The following is a 16582-nucleotide window of genomic DNA, read 5'->3' on the forward strand; positions in this document are numbered from 1 at the left end:
GCACCTCCACGTCATCCCTCCACCTGACGGATAACGTTTGCACGTTTGCACATCTGCTCTGTGTGAGACGCTCTTTCGATCACGCCTACGGAAAGAGTTGTTTTGCTCTGGTTCTCGCTTTTGTTTGTTTGTTTGTTTGTTTGTTTAGTTGGCGGGAAGGGAGGAAATCTAACTGGAATAAGAAGGAAGAAACGGCACAAAGAGAAAGATGCCGAATCACGAAGCTGGCAGTTATCGTCATTTAGGTGGCGCCGAGGGCAGATTCTTATCTGACCAGAGAAGAGTGTTAACTTTGTCACTTCTGACTTTTCTCTGTTTCTTCTTGCCTGTTTTTTGTTTCGAAAACCTACCAGTTTGATATTTAAATGTTTAGCGCGTGTCTTTGCTCAAAGAAATAACCCTCAAATAGAAAGTCAGACTCTCTGCATCTGTTTCCCATTTGTTTTAAACTCACACGCTGAGCCCTGTGGTTGGAAGGTAACCTGCGCCTGCAGCTCCGCGGTTCCTGCGGGGCCTGGAGGCCTCGCTTTGTCAAAGCCCTCCTGTAACAGAGCGCTTTGTCCTCCAGTGGAAAAACAGCACTGCAGAAAGCCTCTTCCCATGTATAATTTAGCGTGATCACCTGGGGCAGCAGGCAGAGTTTGGAGGGCCATGTCACATGTGCCTTGAAGTCCCCGCCTAACTGGGGTGTCTTAGGATAATCCAGGGAGAGGATAACGTCTGTCTTGCTCCCGGAATCAGTATCTCTCTGTGCTGATGTCAAAATTGCAGCTGAAAAGGCACAGTAGAAAATGGAACTCTCAGGGAACAGGCTCTGAGCACCTGTGGCAACAGTGAGCACAACAGCTGGCCAGACGCTCCCGTCCCCAAACTCCACCCGTCACATTGCGGAGGAAGACACCTGAAACTCCATGCTGGGGCCTGGTGCACAGGCTCTCCTATACACACATCGGCTGCCCCCCACCACCGTATAAGGAGAGACGAAGGATAAAATATTGTGCAGATAGATGTGTCCAAACAGAACGGAGGGCACTTTTAAATTTTAAAAAAAAACTCAGCGTGTATAGTTAAGTCTTTCACTGGATTGATCTAGAGAAAACCAGAAACAGACAATTGGCTCGACAATGTAGACCCTGCATGAAGAAGGGACTTCAGAGGAGAAAATGCCGCAGAGGGGCCTTTACAAACTTGCTGTGACTGCACCCCTCAAAAAGTATAAGGCAGGGGCACCTGGGTGGCTCAGTTGGTTGGGCGTCGGGCTTTGGCTCAGGTCATGATCTCGCGGTCTGTGAAGTTCAAGCCCCGCGTCAGGCTCTGTGCTGACAGCTCAGAGCCTGGAGCCTGCTTCGGATTCTGTGCCTCCCTCTCTCTCTGCCCCTCCTCCGCTCATGCTCTGTCTCTCTCTCTCTCTCTCTGTCAAAAATAAATGAAACATTAAAAAAATTAAAAAAACAATGGGGCGCCTGGGTGGCTCAGTCGGTTAAGCGGCCGACTTTGGCTCAGGTCATGATCTCCCGGTCCATGCGTTCGAGCCCTGTGTCAGGCTCTGTGCTGACAGGTCAGACAGAGCCTGGAGCCTGTTTCAGATTCTGTGCCTCCCTCTCTCTCTGACCCTCCCCCATTCATGCTCTGTCTCTCTCTGTCTCAAAAATAAATAAACGTTAAAAAAAAAAAAGTATAAGGCAAAAAAAAAAAAAAAAAGGTTCAAGTTAAGGGGAAAGGCCCCTTGATGGCCTGCCAGCCTGCTCCTAAGTGCTTTTCCTTAGATGTTGACATCACAGTCCTGCAGCAGAACCCACTTGAGCAGGTCCAGGGTAACCTCATCTCTGCTGGCAAGTGTCCCCTTGCAGCCCTCTCCAGACAGGAAGGCTGGCATGACTTACCCCCCACTGAAGGATGATACCTAGGACTTGGAGCATGTTGATAGGAAGGCACGAGCCCAGGAGAGTGACTGACTGAGAAGTCTCCGTCCCCTCGAATTGGAGTTTATTGGCAAGAAATAATAGGCTGAAGCCAATCGGGGCTGCACGGTGGTCCACACGTCCAGGTGGGGCAGCCCAGGAACAGTGTGCACTGTCGAGCGGTCAAAACCAGCAGATCAGAAGGTCAGAGTCTGGTTCAGCCTTTAAGTGTTGACTCAGGGTGAACTCCGGAGTGTCACCGCCCACAGCTATAGCCCAGCTGGTAACTGCCTATGCAATGCAGAGGATTTTAAAATGTATTTATTGCACCGACAACGGACAAAACAACAGAGATCGAGTATCTAACCCTTTCTCCTTATAAAGCCTTAGTAGGACACTTCTGGAGAGTGGATTTTTTTTTTTTTAAATGGATGGTTGTTCTTTACTTCGAGCAGTATACCCGCTACTGAAAACTTGTGAGTAACTGAGCCCCACACAAACTAAGTCCTTCCTAAGACGCACCAGACGACAGACGCTGTTTTCAGCTCTTAACTGCATTTGCTTATGAGTCTTCAGAAGCCCCAGTCGTAAGTATTACTGGTATCTTTTGATACTTTCATTTTGCAGGTGGAAAACCAACATAGGTTGAAGAATGTGCCCGAGGTGGCAGGGCCGGATTCGGACTGGGCAGCCAGGCTTCTGAGCGATTGTTTCTAACCGCAGGCCACACTGCCTCCCAATGGACTAATGGGGAGCTGGTTTCCTGGCAACACCTGTCCCTCCCAAAGACAGTTTACAAAGATGCATTGTCACACATGGTCCGTGGTCGTGTTTAATGTGAACCATATTCCACACTTAAAGCCTCTAATGGAAATAAATGCTTACTTCCTAATAAATCATCACACAGTTAAGACAGGGCTGAACTCATAAAGAAACCCCTGCTGGCCTCCCTTTTGATGGATGCCCATATCCATTCCCCCTTCTTCTTTTCTAGAAAAACCCCAAGTAGCTTTGGGCAGCAATATTGCCAGATGAAAATACCTATCTCCTTACAAAGGACCTACCAAAACGCCTCAGCTGACATCACGCTTAATAGTAGAGACTGAGTGCTTTCACCTGATGATTGGTGAGAAGATGAGGATGTCTGTCGTTACTTGTATTTGACCTTGTACTACAGATTCCAGCCAGGATAATAAGGCAAGAAAAAGAAATGAAAGGTGGAGAGATTGGAGAGGAATAAGGAAAACTGTCTTCGTCCAAAAAGACGGGATTTTCTGTGTAAAAAACCCTAAGGAGTGTGTAATAAAGCTACTAAAATGAATCCTCAAATTAAGCAAAATCACAAGATTTGGGGGAAAAAGAAACCAACTGCTTTTCCATATTCCAGCAATAAACAATTGCTACTTGAAGTAAAAATGCCCTTGCAATGGCATCAAAAATATGAAATACTCACAGATACATTTTACGAAGCACATGCAATACCCGTGCATGAGAAGTAAACGGCATTTCAGGGGGGCACCTGGGTGGCTCAGGTGGTTGAGCGTCTGTCTGACTTCGGCTCAGATCATGATCTCGTGCTTTGTGAGTTCGAGCCCTGTGTTGGGCTCTGTGCTGGCAGCTCAGAGCCTGGAGCTTGTTTCGGATTCTGTGTCTCCTCCCCTCTCTGCCCCTCCCATGCTCATGCTTTGTCTCTCTCTCTGTCTCCCAATAATAAATAAACATTAAAAAAAATTAAAAAAAATTTTTTTTAAATACAGCCTGATCTAGCATGGGCCTTTGTTCCTTTGTCCACCTCCCATATCTCTGCTTGGAACTTACCTATCTTGTGAGCATAAGAACAGGTAAAAATCAGGGGCGCCTGGGTGGCCCAGTCGGTTGGGCGTCCGACTTCGGCTCAGGTCACGATCTCACAATCCATGAGTTGGAGCCCCGCATCGGGCTCTGTGCTGACAGCTCAGAGCCTGGAGCCTGTTTCAGATTCTGTGTCTCCCTCTCTCTCTGACCCTCCCCCGTTCATGCTCTGTCTCTCTCTGTCTCAAAAATGAATAAACGTAAAAAAAAAAAAAATTTAAAAAGAACAGGTAAAATCACACTAAGGAGTTATTTTAAGGTTGCTGTAGCACATTACCACAACCTGGTGACATAACACAACAGAAATGTATACTCTCACAGTTCTAGAGACTAGAAGTCAAAATCAAGGTGCTGGCGGGGCCACGCTCCCTCCAAAGTCCGCTTTGTCTCTTCAGGGGCATCCTCACAGAGCTACTGGCCGGGCCAGGAAGGGCCACTCCCCTCCCTCACCAGCTCGGTTCACATCTCCACCTTCCCGCCACTCCTCCTGACTTTCTGTCTTGTCTTTCAGGAGTGGGGCAGGGGCTCAGGGAGGAGGGTCTTTACATATTTTTTCTGCCTTCTCATATTTTTTATGTTTTCCTTTTTAAAAACCTTTTTTTTTAAATAAATATTTTATTAAAATGTTTTTAATGTGTATTTATTTTTGAGATAGAGAGAGACAGAGCATGAGTGGGGGAAGGGCAGAGACAGAGGGAGACACAGAATCTGAAGCAGGCTCCAAGCTCTGAGCCGTCAGCACAGAGCCCAATGTGGGGTTTGAACCCACAAGCTGTGAGATAATGACCTGAGCCGAAGCTGGATGCTTAACCAACTGAGCCACCCAGGTGTCCCTATAAATCTTTTTAATGTTTATTTATTTTTGAGACAGCAGGAGAGAGACAGAGCATGAGCAGGGGAGGAGCAGAGAGAGAGAGGGCGACACAGAATGGGAAGCAGGCTCCAGGCTCTGAGCTGTCAGCACAGAGCCCGATGTGGGGTTCGAACCCACAGACCTCAAGATCATGACCTCAGCTGAAGTCGGACGCTTAACTGACTCAGCCACCCAGATGCCCCTTAAGAACCTTTCTATAGTTGCCCCTCTCTCTCAATGAGTTCTTTTTCTTTTTGAGCCCTACTCCATCGCTTTTTCATTCTTCTGTATTTTTAATTTTTCTGTATTTTTGTGCTGCTCTATATTTTCCCGATTTTCTAGGGTTTTTGTTTTTCTAGTTTTTTCTGCCCTTTCATACTTTTCCCTCATGTTTTTCAGTGCCCCCTGCCCTGCCTCGTACTGTTCTGTCTTTTTTCCTGGGCTAATTCCACTGCTTCCTCTTTTGCACCTTTCTTATGTGTTTGCACACCAAGTTATTCTCCCTTTTCTCTTTAGACCTTTTCCCCCATTTTACTTGGTTTCTTCTGATTGACTTTAGGAAGGGACCCCCCCCCCATCCCCACGACAGCCTCCCTTCCCGAATTCTACCTTCTCCAAAAGCCCCCCAGCCTCTTCCTGCATTAATGACCCGGTGTTGGTCAGTTCTCTACTAGTGTCTCACAGAAAGTAGGTGCGTCTGAGTCAGCGCACTGGTGGCTTTCTGAACTGGGAATATAAGATTCTTTGCACCTTTGTCCTTTGAACCTGAGCTGCAATTCCAGGACAGACAGATAAACACATATGACTCAACATCTTACTACATCCTGGGAGAGAGGCCACATCAGGACACCTTTGTATCTACCGTTCCAGCTTGTGTCCTATGAGAAGGAAAAGTAAATATGCCCAAAATGCCCCAGAGAGGGCTGTGTCCTGGCTTTGGGACGCTGAAGGGAAGGGCCAGTTGTGGGGCTAGTGTCTGGTCTCAGAGCCTGGGTCAGTGTTTAAACCCAGGGCCCTCTGTCTACCACCCCCACCCCCAGACCTTGCTGGTCCCAGTTCTGCACCAGGCTCTACTGCACCAGAATCTCCCCCGCCCTCAGAAGGTGGCAGGTGGCAGCATTGCAGAGGGTGGGTGGGACAGTCCTTGTTTAGTAAGATAAGCCCCTGGGGTGCAAGGTTGGGGTTCACATGTTTCCCTAGAGAAACCCAACATTAGAATGATGAATGGCATGATAGTATGAAGGGGTCCAAGAGCTAAGACTTCCTGAGCACATCCATGTGCCCTGCAGTGCTTGGCTCTGTAAGAAGAAAAACATTCTGATTATACACTAAGTCCCTGAAAAGTCCAGTAGTGGTCCCTAGATCACCCCCTGGAACACGGATGTATCTGGCTCCAAAGAGCCTATCTTCCAGAGGAACTCCTGCTGGACCTCCTCGTCGCCAGTCCCCAACAGAGCTTGTTCAGCACAGCTATCTTAGCAAAGACATCACCCCACATGGTCCTCGCTGTTCACACAGGGGCTTCCCCTACAGACGGCCTGCTCTCCTTCCCTCGTGGTGCTGGGGGCAGGTTCTCAAAAAACATGCACTGAAAGATACACATGCATGTGTAACACACATATGCACATGCACACACACACCATGGCTCCTGTCTACCTTGAACTATGTCCAGTCCCAGGACACATTCCCTTCCTCGTTTCAGATATTTGTAGGTACAGTTCTCCCCACCATCCCTCTGCCTTCGCCTGACGGCCTCCTCCTGGTTCAGGAAGCCTCCCGACAGCTCCCCCTCCTGAGTGTGGTCTGGGTCCCCACCAAGCGGCACATCCATCCATGGAAGCCCTTGCCACGCTGCAGTGTGAGCGCTGCTCTGACCAGGGCAGGACCGTGACCAGCCCAGCACCCAGCATGGTGGTCAGGGCCAATGACCGCATCAAGGTGCCCCTTCACACAGATGGATGGTCAGAGCAGACATGGACATGTGGGGAGGGAGAGGAAAAGAAACTGGATTCAGAGGGCAGAAAAACAGCAAGAGGGAATTCAGTAGAGACGGATGTCTGCAGAAACAGGACATGAGGCTCCTGGCCAGCCTTTCCCTGCATAGCAGTTACGGTGTCTGTCGGATTTTCTGGGGTCTTCTCTGTGGCCCCTTCTCTCACCTGCAATGTCCTCCAAGCTCTAATCTTAGACCTGGCAATAGGAACAGACCCCAAAGTTAGAGCCCATTCCTAGTGAAGCCCTCACTATTTTTGTCACACACACAAGAGTTCCAGGCGTGGGGGGCCACACGTGTTTGATCTGACCTGTTTCTAAATTTCTTCCCCGCTAAGGCTTAACTGAAATTGTCAGAACATGAAATCAATAGGGTCTTGGCAAAGGGCTCCTATAATTGAATATATTACTTCCCAATTTCTCCTCCTTTTTCCTTTTTGTGTCAAATTAAGAGTCTGCTTTTCATTACTTAGCCTTTCAGAATACAAAAAGATTGTTGGATGATACGCTCTCTTTGGTCATTTAACATACATTTGAACTCTATGCTCCTGAAATTGATCTTGATAATTTCCAATAACAGATACGTAAATAGATAAATGTTTGATACCTTCTCCCTTTCGTAACCACTTCCTCATTTTAAAAGTTCCTTCTAATAGTTCTGGTGGATGGAGGAATAGAAGGGGGAAGTCAGGAGGCCTTAAATAGATTTTACAGGCACCAAAGCTTGTATTTGGAGTACGATCAGCTAGAAAGATCTTGTTTCAATAATACACTCTTCACGTTTAGCTGAAGACTATGTTATGGAATCTGACTGCCCTTGGTGACTGCTTAAACCTGACATAAGGCAGAACAATGTACATTTAATATGTGAGAGGAATTAGGCCCCAAGATTTTTGTTTCCTGAATCTCTGCAGCAGCTCTGCTGGTGCGTGGCCCATGAGACAGCTGGAAGAGGCATTCTTGGGGCTGGGAGTGAAAGGCAGGGGGTACAGCACACAGAAAGCCCAGATCCCCTGGGGGATTTGGAGCACATGGAGCCCGCTGCAATTTGGAACTCCTTAGGGCTCCATGCTTCCTTCTCTAGTAATGGCATCCCTCCTCCCGGTGCACACGCTGGAGCCCTCGGATCACCTCTTACTCCAGCTTTCACCTTCTCTCCCATCAAACTTTCCCAAGTGTCACTGACTACCCTTCGTACTCACTGCCACCACCCCAAACTCAGGCTGTATCTTAACTCTTCTGGGATGATGGTTACTGCGGCCTTCGAAGGGGTCATCCTGACAGTGCTGACTCCAGAATCATCTTCCTGACACCACTGGGCTCAGGCCACAGTCCCATCACCTGCAGGAAGGGTAGAAGGTTCTCAGGCCTGCAAGCAGGGTACACAAGGCTCACGGCCGTGAGGGTCTACGGGCCGCCACAGTCACTCTCTTGCTAGCTTCTCTAGCCCAGCACCTGGGATGTGGACTGGCTTGATGCTCAGCCTGAACATGCGAGTTGCTCATTCACATCCCATGCCATGCCCGGAAGGTCCTGCCCACCCCTGCCCGGGGATGGTGTGAAATGGCACATTCTGCTGCTTACCAGGCAGGACTCAGCTCGGGGACATTCCATTCCGTGGGCCACCCTCACCCACAGAATGGCGTGGCCCTTCCTTTTTTCCAGACCCCTCTCACTGCACTTCGCTTTGACCTACATTACTGCCACCACCCCTCCCAGGCTGAGTTCATGGAGGACAGCCATCGTACCTCGGGCATCTCTGCAGCCCCAGACTTGCAGAGTGACTGGTGTACTAGGTCACTGGGGAGCAACATCTTTCAAACAAGGAACTATCCAGTAAAAATAAAAACGTTTACACGTCTTCTCTTATTTTTCCTAATTGTTTATTTAAATATATATCTAAAGCTCCAGCAAAGCTTTTTTATTTCACTGTCACTAAGACACTTATATTTCTGGCTAACCTTTTAGGGATTCTGAAACAGCACACTTTCCAGAATGTCGAGATAACCTCTGTGTGAGCTTCTGTGGTTTGGTATGGAGAGAGATTTGAAAAGCTTGGGAGAAAGAGGTGAATTAGCACTGGAAATTGACAAACAACAAAACAGCCTATTCTAACAGTCTGAGGTGCTGGTGAGCAGGGAACGAAGAGTGACAGATCACACGAAATTATAAGTTAATAAGTGACTGTCCATTCCCATCCCTAAGCTGCTAAACTGGCAGGTGATGGGCAAGACTTAGCACTGCCTCAGTGTAGAGGCCAGACTGAGAGATATTAAGCCTCTTACAGGACGTATCTGACTCCTTGCATTATTAGGATACCACATGAGATGGTGTCCTAACATTATACCCGTGTGCTTGGTCCCAAGTGCCTCAGCCTGAAGGAGGCCCCTGTGATTCGACAACTTTACCATTTCCCTTTTCCTGCAACCAGGTTGTTGGCTGTATGGCAAAGCATTGGGCTTTGGGCTGCCATTTGTTACAGTAGGAACTTAACAAATGTCCTTGATCCCAGATGACCATGGGGGTCTTCCTATTGGCCTTGTGGAAAGACAGAATGAAACAGAATAATAGTTTCATTCCTGTTTACCACAATACTACAGTCTCCAGTAGCTTTGAGCCTCCAGATAAGTCTACCTCCTAACCACAGAGAACTTCAAGAAACTGTTGTTCAAGCCCAAATCATACTCAACAGTGAAAGGTTGAAAGTTTTTCCTTTGAGGTCGGGAACAAGGCAAGGTACCAATTCTTCCCACTCCTATTGAACATAGTACTGGAAGTCCTAGCCAGGGCAATTAGGCAAGGAAAAGAAATAGAAAGAAAGCATCTACATCAGAAAAGAAATAAAATTATCTCTATTTGCATATGATATGACCTCATATGTAGAAAACCCTAAAGACTCCACTAAAAAACCATTAGAATAAATGAATTCAGTAAAGTTGCAGGATATAAAATCAAACTGATATACAAATCAGTTATGTTTATATACACTAACAACGAACTATCTGAAAAATAAATGTAAATAATCCCATTTACAGTAGCATCGAAAACAATAACATAGTTAGGAATAAATTTAACCAAAGAGGTAAAAGATCTGTCCCTTAAAAGTACAAGATTAATGAAAGAAAGTGAAGAAGACACAAATAAATGAAAGGATGATCTCATATGTTCATGGATCAGAAGAATTAATGTTTAAATGTCCATACCACCCAGAGCCATCTATAGATTCAGTGCAATACCTATCAAAATTATAATGGCATTCACTCCAGCAATAGAAAAACCAATCCTAAAATTCATGTGAAACCCAAAAGCCCACGAACAATCAAAGCAATCCCGGGAAAGAATGAAGCTAAAGATATCACATTTCCTTATTTCAAAGCCATAATAATCAAAACAGCATGGTACCGCCATAAAAAAGAACATGTAGACCAATGGAACAGAATTAAGAGACCAGAAAATCCTTTACTCTTGCCCATATACAGTCAACTAATATTTGACTGGGGAGTCAAAAATACTCAGTCGGGAAAGGATACTCTCTTCAATAACTGGTGCTGGGAAAACTGAATAACCACATGCAGAAGAATGAGATTGGATCACTATCTTACACCACTCGCAAATTAACTCTAAATGAGTGAAAGACTCAAATAGAAGACCTGAAAACCTAAAACTCCTAGAAGAAAACATAGGGAAAAGCTCCTTGACACTGGTCTTGGTAATAATTTTTTGGATATGACACCAAAAGTCAAGCAACAAAAGCAAAAATAAGCAAATGGGACTACATTAAATTAAAAAGCTTCTGCACAGAAAAAAAACCCCAACAATATGAATAGGTGACCTATGGAATGGGAAGAAATACTTGCAAACCATTTATGTGATAAGGGGTTAATATCCAAAATATATAAGGAACTTATACAACTGAATAGTGAAAAAAAATTCTGCCTATTTAACAAATAGGTAGAGGACCCGAATAGACATCTTCCCAAAGAAGACATACAAATGACCAACAGACACACGAAAAGATGTTCAGTATCACTAATCATCAGGGAAATGCAAATGAAAAACCACAGTGAGATCTCACTTCCCACGGTCAGAATGGCTGTTATCAAAAAGACAAGAGATAACAAGCGTTGGTAAGAAAAGGGAATCACTGCACACTGTTGGCAGGAATGTAAAATGGTGCAGCCACTGTGGAAAACAGTATGGAGGCTCTTCAAAAAATTAAAAATGGAACCACCATATGACCCAGCAATCCCACTTCTGGGATGTATCTGAAAGGGCTGAAATCACTACCTGGAAAAGATATCTGTACTATGTTCACTGCAGGATTATTCACACTAGCCAAGATATGGAAGCAACCTAAGGGTGTGCCTATGGATGAATGGGTACAGATGCATGTACATACGCAATGAAATATTTTTCAGCCCTGCAAAGGTAGGAAATCCTGCCATTTGCAACAACATGGATGGACCTTGTAGGCTAAGTAAAGTAAGTCAGACATAGACAAATACTGTATGAACTTATTTATTATATGTGGAATATAAAGAAGCTAAAGTCACAGAAATAGAGACTAGATGGTAGCTGCCAAGAGTTGGGTGGAGGAAATGGGTGAAGACGGTCAAAGGGTACCAGCTTCCAGTCATAAGATGAGTAAGTTCTGGAGACCTAAAGTACAGCATAGTGACAACAGTTAACAATACTATATTACATGCTCGAAAGTTGCTAAAGGACTAGGTCTTAAATATCTCATTTCCCCCCCACACACACCTCACAAAAAACTACTTATGTAAGGCAATATATATGTTGATTAACACTAGTATAGTAACCATTTCACAATGTGTGTATCAAATCATCACATTGTACACCTTAAACTTACACAATGTTGTATGTCAATTATATCTCAATAAAGCTAGAAAAAAACAGTATAGACAAAATTGAAAAAGAAACTGCTGTTCAGCATTTAGTCACTTACACCCAGTCAAATTCACTAATGATCAGTGTGCCATAAACTGGAAAAATGTCATTTCTATGCTATGCTCTTCAAACATGAGCCTAGAGCTTGGCAACATGTCCCCACAGATTTGACATTCTCTGCACCTGAGTTGTCTCGTCCCCTGGTCCTGTCTGGGTGACTCGTGCAACTGTCCGTGACTGAGCCTCCCTCGGCACCTCAGCCAGGGGCCTGCTTCCTGTGGCCCAGCCTCCCAGACGTCAAGATCTCTAAATAGAAGGTTCAGAACGTCTGAGGTGTATCTGCCTGCCTTCAGAGCCAGCTCTCAAACAGCTCACCTCTTGCCAGACTCCTGTGATCCTGGCCACTGGCCTAGATCAAAACTCATCATCTGTCAACATGCTCTCCAGATTCCATGCTGCTGGCCGGCCTGGGCACCTACCACTGTGTTTTGGTATGACACAGCAAGGTGTCTAGCACAAAAACGACACGTGGTAATTGTTGTCATTAGCCATTTCTTTTTGCCTCCAATTAGTAAATCGAGATTCAGCGGCTGAGGCCTCCTGTTAGAAACTGCTAAGTTTCCACGTTCATATGTGAAACGATGAGAAAGTGCCTATCACGTAAACAGCCTGTTTAAATTTTTTTTTTCAACGTTTATTTATTTTTGGGACAGAGAGAGACAGAGCATGAACGGGGGAGGGGCAGAGAGAGAGGGAGACACAGAATCGGAAGCAGGCTCCAGGCTCCGAGCCATCAGCCCAGAGCCCGACGCGGGGCTCGAACTCACGGACCGCGAGATCGTGACCTGGCTGAAGTCGGACGCTTAACCGACTGCGCCACCCAGGCGCCCCTTAAACAGCCTGTTTAAATGCTGCGAGGCGCTGTTTAAGTTATATCGTTAAATGTTTTCATTGCGGTACAAAATGCATTCAGTCAGATGTGCCACCTTCGTAAATCTTAAGTTTCTAGCTTGATGATTTTCAACACGTGTATACCCATATTAACCACCCAGATAAAGATGCATAAATTTCCCGTATCCCAGTTTGTTCCCCCCTCCCACTCAATACCCTTCTCTCCCACCCCGTGATTCCCCACGCCGCCATCAACTAATTTTGCCGCTTATTAAACGAATGCCGGACGTATGGAGTCATACATTATTAACTCCTTTGTGTCGGGCTTCTTTCGCTAAACATAACGTCTATGAATTTTCTCATGTTGTTGCATGTAACAGTAATCTATCCCTTTTTGTTGCTCAATAGAATTGCCCTGTATGAATATACCACAGCTGGTTGGTTAATCCAATTCTCATGTCGATGGACATTTGGGTTGTTCTCACCTGGGGGCTAGAATTGATAAAGCTGCTATAAACAGTCTTGTGCAAGTCTTCTTGTGCATGCTTTCATTTTTCTCGGGTAAATACCTCGCGGGGGAGTTGCCGGTCATAGAGTAGGAATGTATTTTAACCTTATAAGGAAATGCCAAACTGTTTTCTGTCACTGCCCTTTTACACTGCCAACAGCAATGCCTTTTCTCCTGGCTCCACGTGGTCACCAGGATCGAGTGTCATCTGTCATTCTAGTTCGAACCATTTCAGTACGTGCGTCGTGGTATTTCACTGTGGTTTTAATTTCTATTTCCCCGATGACTAATACGGTTGAGCAGGGTTTCATGTGCTCATTACCGTCCTTTCATCTTCTTTTGTGAAGTGCCTTTTCAAGTCTTCTGTGCAAAATTTTTTTTTTTTTTTTTTGGATTGTGTCTTTATTATTGAGTTGCAGTTCTTCACGCATTCTGGATAAAAATCTTTTGCCAGATACGTGTATTGCAAATAATTTCTCCGAGGTTAAGGTTTGCCTTTTTGTTTCTTTACTGGCGTCTTCAGGAGAACAATTTTTTTTTCTTGGTTTTGAAAAAAAAAAAAATCCGGTCAGAAGATGTTTAATATAATGGTCAGTGCTTCTTACCTCCTTTCTAAGGAATCTTGGTTTACTCCCAACTCCACAGAAATATCCTCTTTGGTTTTTCCCTTTTGCAAGTTTTATGGTTTGCGTTTACATTTAGAGTCTATCATCAATCTCAAATTAACTTTTGTGTGTTGTACAGGGAATAAATCAAGGTGCCTTTTATTCCCCATTCAGATATCTAGTTTCTGGCACAATTTGTTGAAGAAATTACCTTTGCATTATTTAATTTCCTTTGTACCCTCGTCAAAAATCAAACGAACATATATGTGTGGGTCAATTTCTGGACTCTATGGTGTTCCATTAATCTGTTTTTTTTTTTTAATTTTTTTAATGTTTACTTATTTTAGAGAGAGAGAGAAAGACAGAATGTGAGGTGGGGAGGGTCAGAAAGAGAGGGAGACACAGAATCCGAAGCAGGCTCCAGGCTCTGAGGGGTCAGCACAGAACCCGACATGGGGCTTGAACCCACGGACTGAGATCATGACCTGAGCCAAAGTCGGTCATCCAACCGACTGAGCCACCCAGGCGCCCCAATCTGTTTGTTTGTCCTTATGCCAATCCGGTACCGTCTGGATTACTGGAGCATTAACAGAAATTCTGAAACCAGGTAGTGCAAAGGCTTCCACATTTCTTCAGCTTTCTCATAGTTGTTTTGGTTAGTTTAGGCCATTTACATTTCCATGTGAGTTGTCACATCAGCCTGTGAGTTCCTACAAAAGTTCTGGTTGAGATGTTTGATTGAGATGGTGTTGAATCTATAGACCAATTTGAGGAGAATGAACATCATAGCAATATTGAGTTCTTCCATGCACAACATGGCATACTTCTCCATTTATTTAGGCTTTCTTTAATTATTTTCTGCAACTTTTTAAAAAATTTTTTAATGTTTATTTATTTTTGAGAGAGACAGAGACAGAATGGGAGTGGGTTAGGGGCAGAGAGAGAGGGAGACACGGAATCCGAAGCAGACTCCAGGCTCCGCGCTGTCAGCATAGAGCCCGATGCGGGGCTCGAACTCACAAGCTGCGAGCTCATGACCTGAGCCGATGTTGGACGCTCAGCCAACTGAGCCACCCAGCCGCCCCTACTTTCTGCAACATTTAAAGTTTTCAAGATATAGGTCTTGCATTGCTTGAATTTTTATTGTTAAATATACTCCTAAGAATTCATGCTTTTTTAATGACATCATAAATTTTATTTTTAAATTTTGTTTCCCAATTGTTTATTGATGTTATGTAAAAATAAAATTTATTTTGGATATTGAGTTTGCACCCTGTAAACTATTGATTTATTAGTTCTGGTAGTATTTTGGGCTTTTCTGTTTTTTGGTAAATTCTCTCATATTTTCTATGTAAACAATTATTTCATCTGCAAATTAAGATAGACTTATTTCTTCCTTTACAATCTCTATGTCATTTCTTTTTCCTGTCTTGTTGCCCAACTAGAATATCCAGTGTAATGTCAAATAGAAGTGGTAAAATGAACTTTCTTGCCTTGTTCTCTATTGTAAGGAAAATGTGCAATATTTCTCCATTAGATATGATGCCAACTATTGGTTTATTATAAATATGCTCTTTCAAAATTGAGGAAGCCACTTTCCATTCCTAGTTTGCTAAGACTTTTTAAACATGAACCTGTGTTGGATATTGCCAAAAGTCTTTTCTGCACTATATAATCATGTAATTTTTCTTCTCTACTTTGTCAATATTGCAATTTGCGTTAACAAACATATTTGAATGTTAATTCAAACTTGCATTCCTGGAAAAAACATCACTTGGTGATGTATTTTCATTTATATACTGCTGGACTCGGTCATTAATATTTTATTATACATCTCTACCCGTATTCATAAAGAATATTGATTTATAATTTTGTTGTAATGTACTTATTAGTTCTTGGTATCATCAGTCATATGGTTTTTGAAAGAGTTTTGTGTAAGACTGGTATTTTTTTACCTTTAAATTCTGATAAGATTCAACAGAAGAACCATCTGGACCTGGGGCTTTCTTTGTGGAATGTTCCTATTACAAATTAAATTCATTTAATAGGTATTTTTAGAGCTTCCATTTTTTGCTTGCTTTTGAAAGTTGTATTTTTCCAGGAGTTTGTTCTAAGTTCTTGAATGTATTTGCATAAAATTGTTCATAACATTCCCTTTTTGTGTTTTTAACATCTGTCCTGTATGTTACAATATCTCCTCTTTCATTCTTTTTTTTTTTTAATTTTTTTTTCAACGTTTATTTATTTTTGGGACAGAGAGAGACAGAGCATGAGTGGGGGAGGGGCAGAGAGAGAGGGAGACACAGAATCGGAAACAGGCTCCAGGCTCTGAGCCATCAGCCCAGAGCCCGACGCGGGGCTCGAACTCCCGGACCGCGAGATCGTGACCTGGCTGAACTCGGACGCTTAACCGACTGCGCCACCCAGGCGCCCCTCCTCTTTCATTCTTAATATTATTAGTGCTTTATCCCTTTTCTCTTGATCAATCTTGCTAAGGATCAATCAGTTTCATCAATCATTTTAAGAAAACACTTAGATTTCTTGATTTTCTCTATAGTTTGCTTCCTACTTTATTAATTTCTTCCTAATCTTTATTGTTACCTTTATTCTACTTATTTTGCTCTTCCTTTTCTAGCTTCTTAAGGTAGAAGCTTCCTGCATTTATTTAAAATCTTTTTTTTTCACTTTCTAAGATAAATATTTCAAGTTATAAATTTCCTCGTAAGGAAATTTCACTACACCCTACAAAATTTGGTATGTTGTGTTTTCATTATCATTTGGTTTCAAATACTTTCCAATTCCCATAGTGATTCCTTCTTTGATTCACAGATTATTTAGAAATGTGGGAGACTTTCCAGATAATCATTTTGTTATTGATCTCTAATTTAATTCCATTGTTGATAGAAAAGACATTCTATCTTTTAATCTTTTAAAAACTTTATTGACTGACATTACTGAGACTAATCTTATGGTAGCACTGTAATCCTGGGTGCAGTTTTCAATAAATATCTATATATCCTAAATAGGTCAAGTTGAATGATAATGCTGTTCACAGTATTGTAGTCATACTGAA

The 16582-nt window shown here is 43.7% G+C and overlaps 1 protein-coding gene across 1 annotated transcript in view; it reads right to left on the reverse strand.

The window, feature by feature from the left end:
• ACOXL (acyl-CoA oxidase like) overlaps window positions 1–16582 on the reverse strand; it is a 375298-nt gene that overhangs the window by 81164 nt on the left and 277552 nt on the right. The window lies entirely within an intron of this gene.

This window comes from Felis catus, chromosome A3 (assembly GCF_018350175.1).
Source record: "Felis catus isolate Fca126 chromosome A3, F.catus_Fca126_mat1.0, whole genome shotgun sequence".
NCBI classification, from domain to species: Eukaryota; Metazoa; Chordata; class Mammalia; order Carnivora; family Felidae; genus Felis; species Felis catus.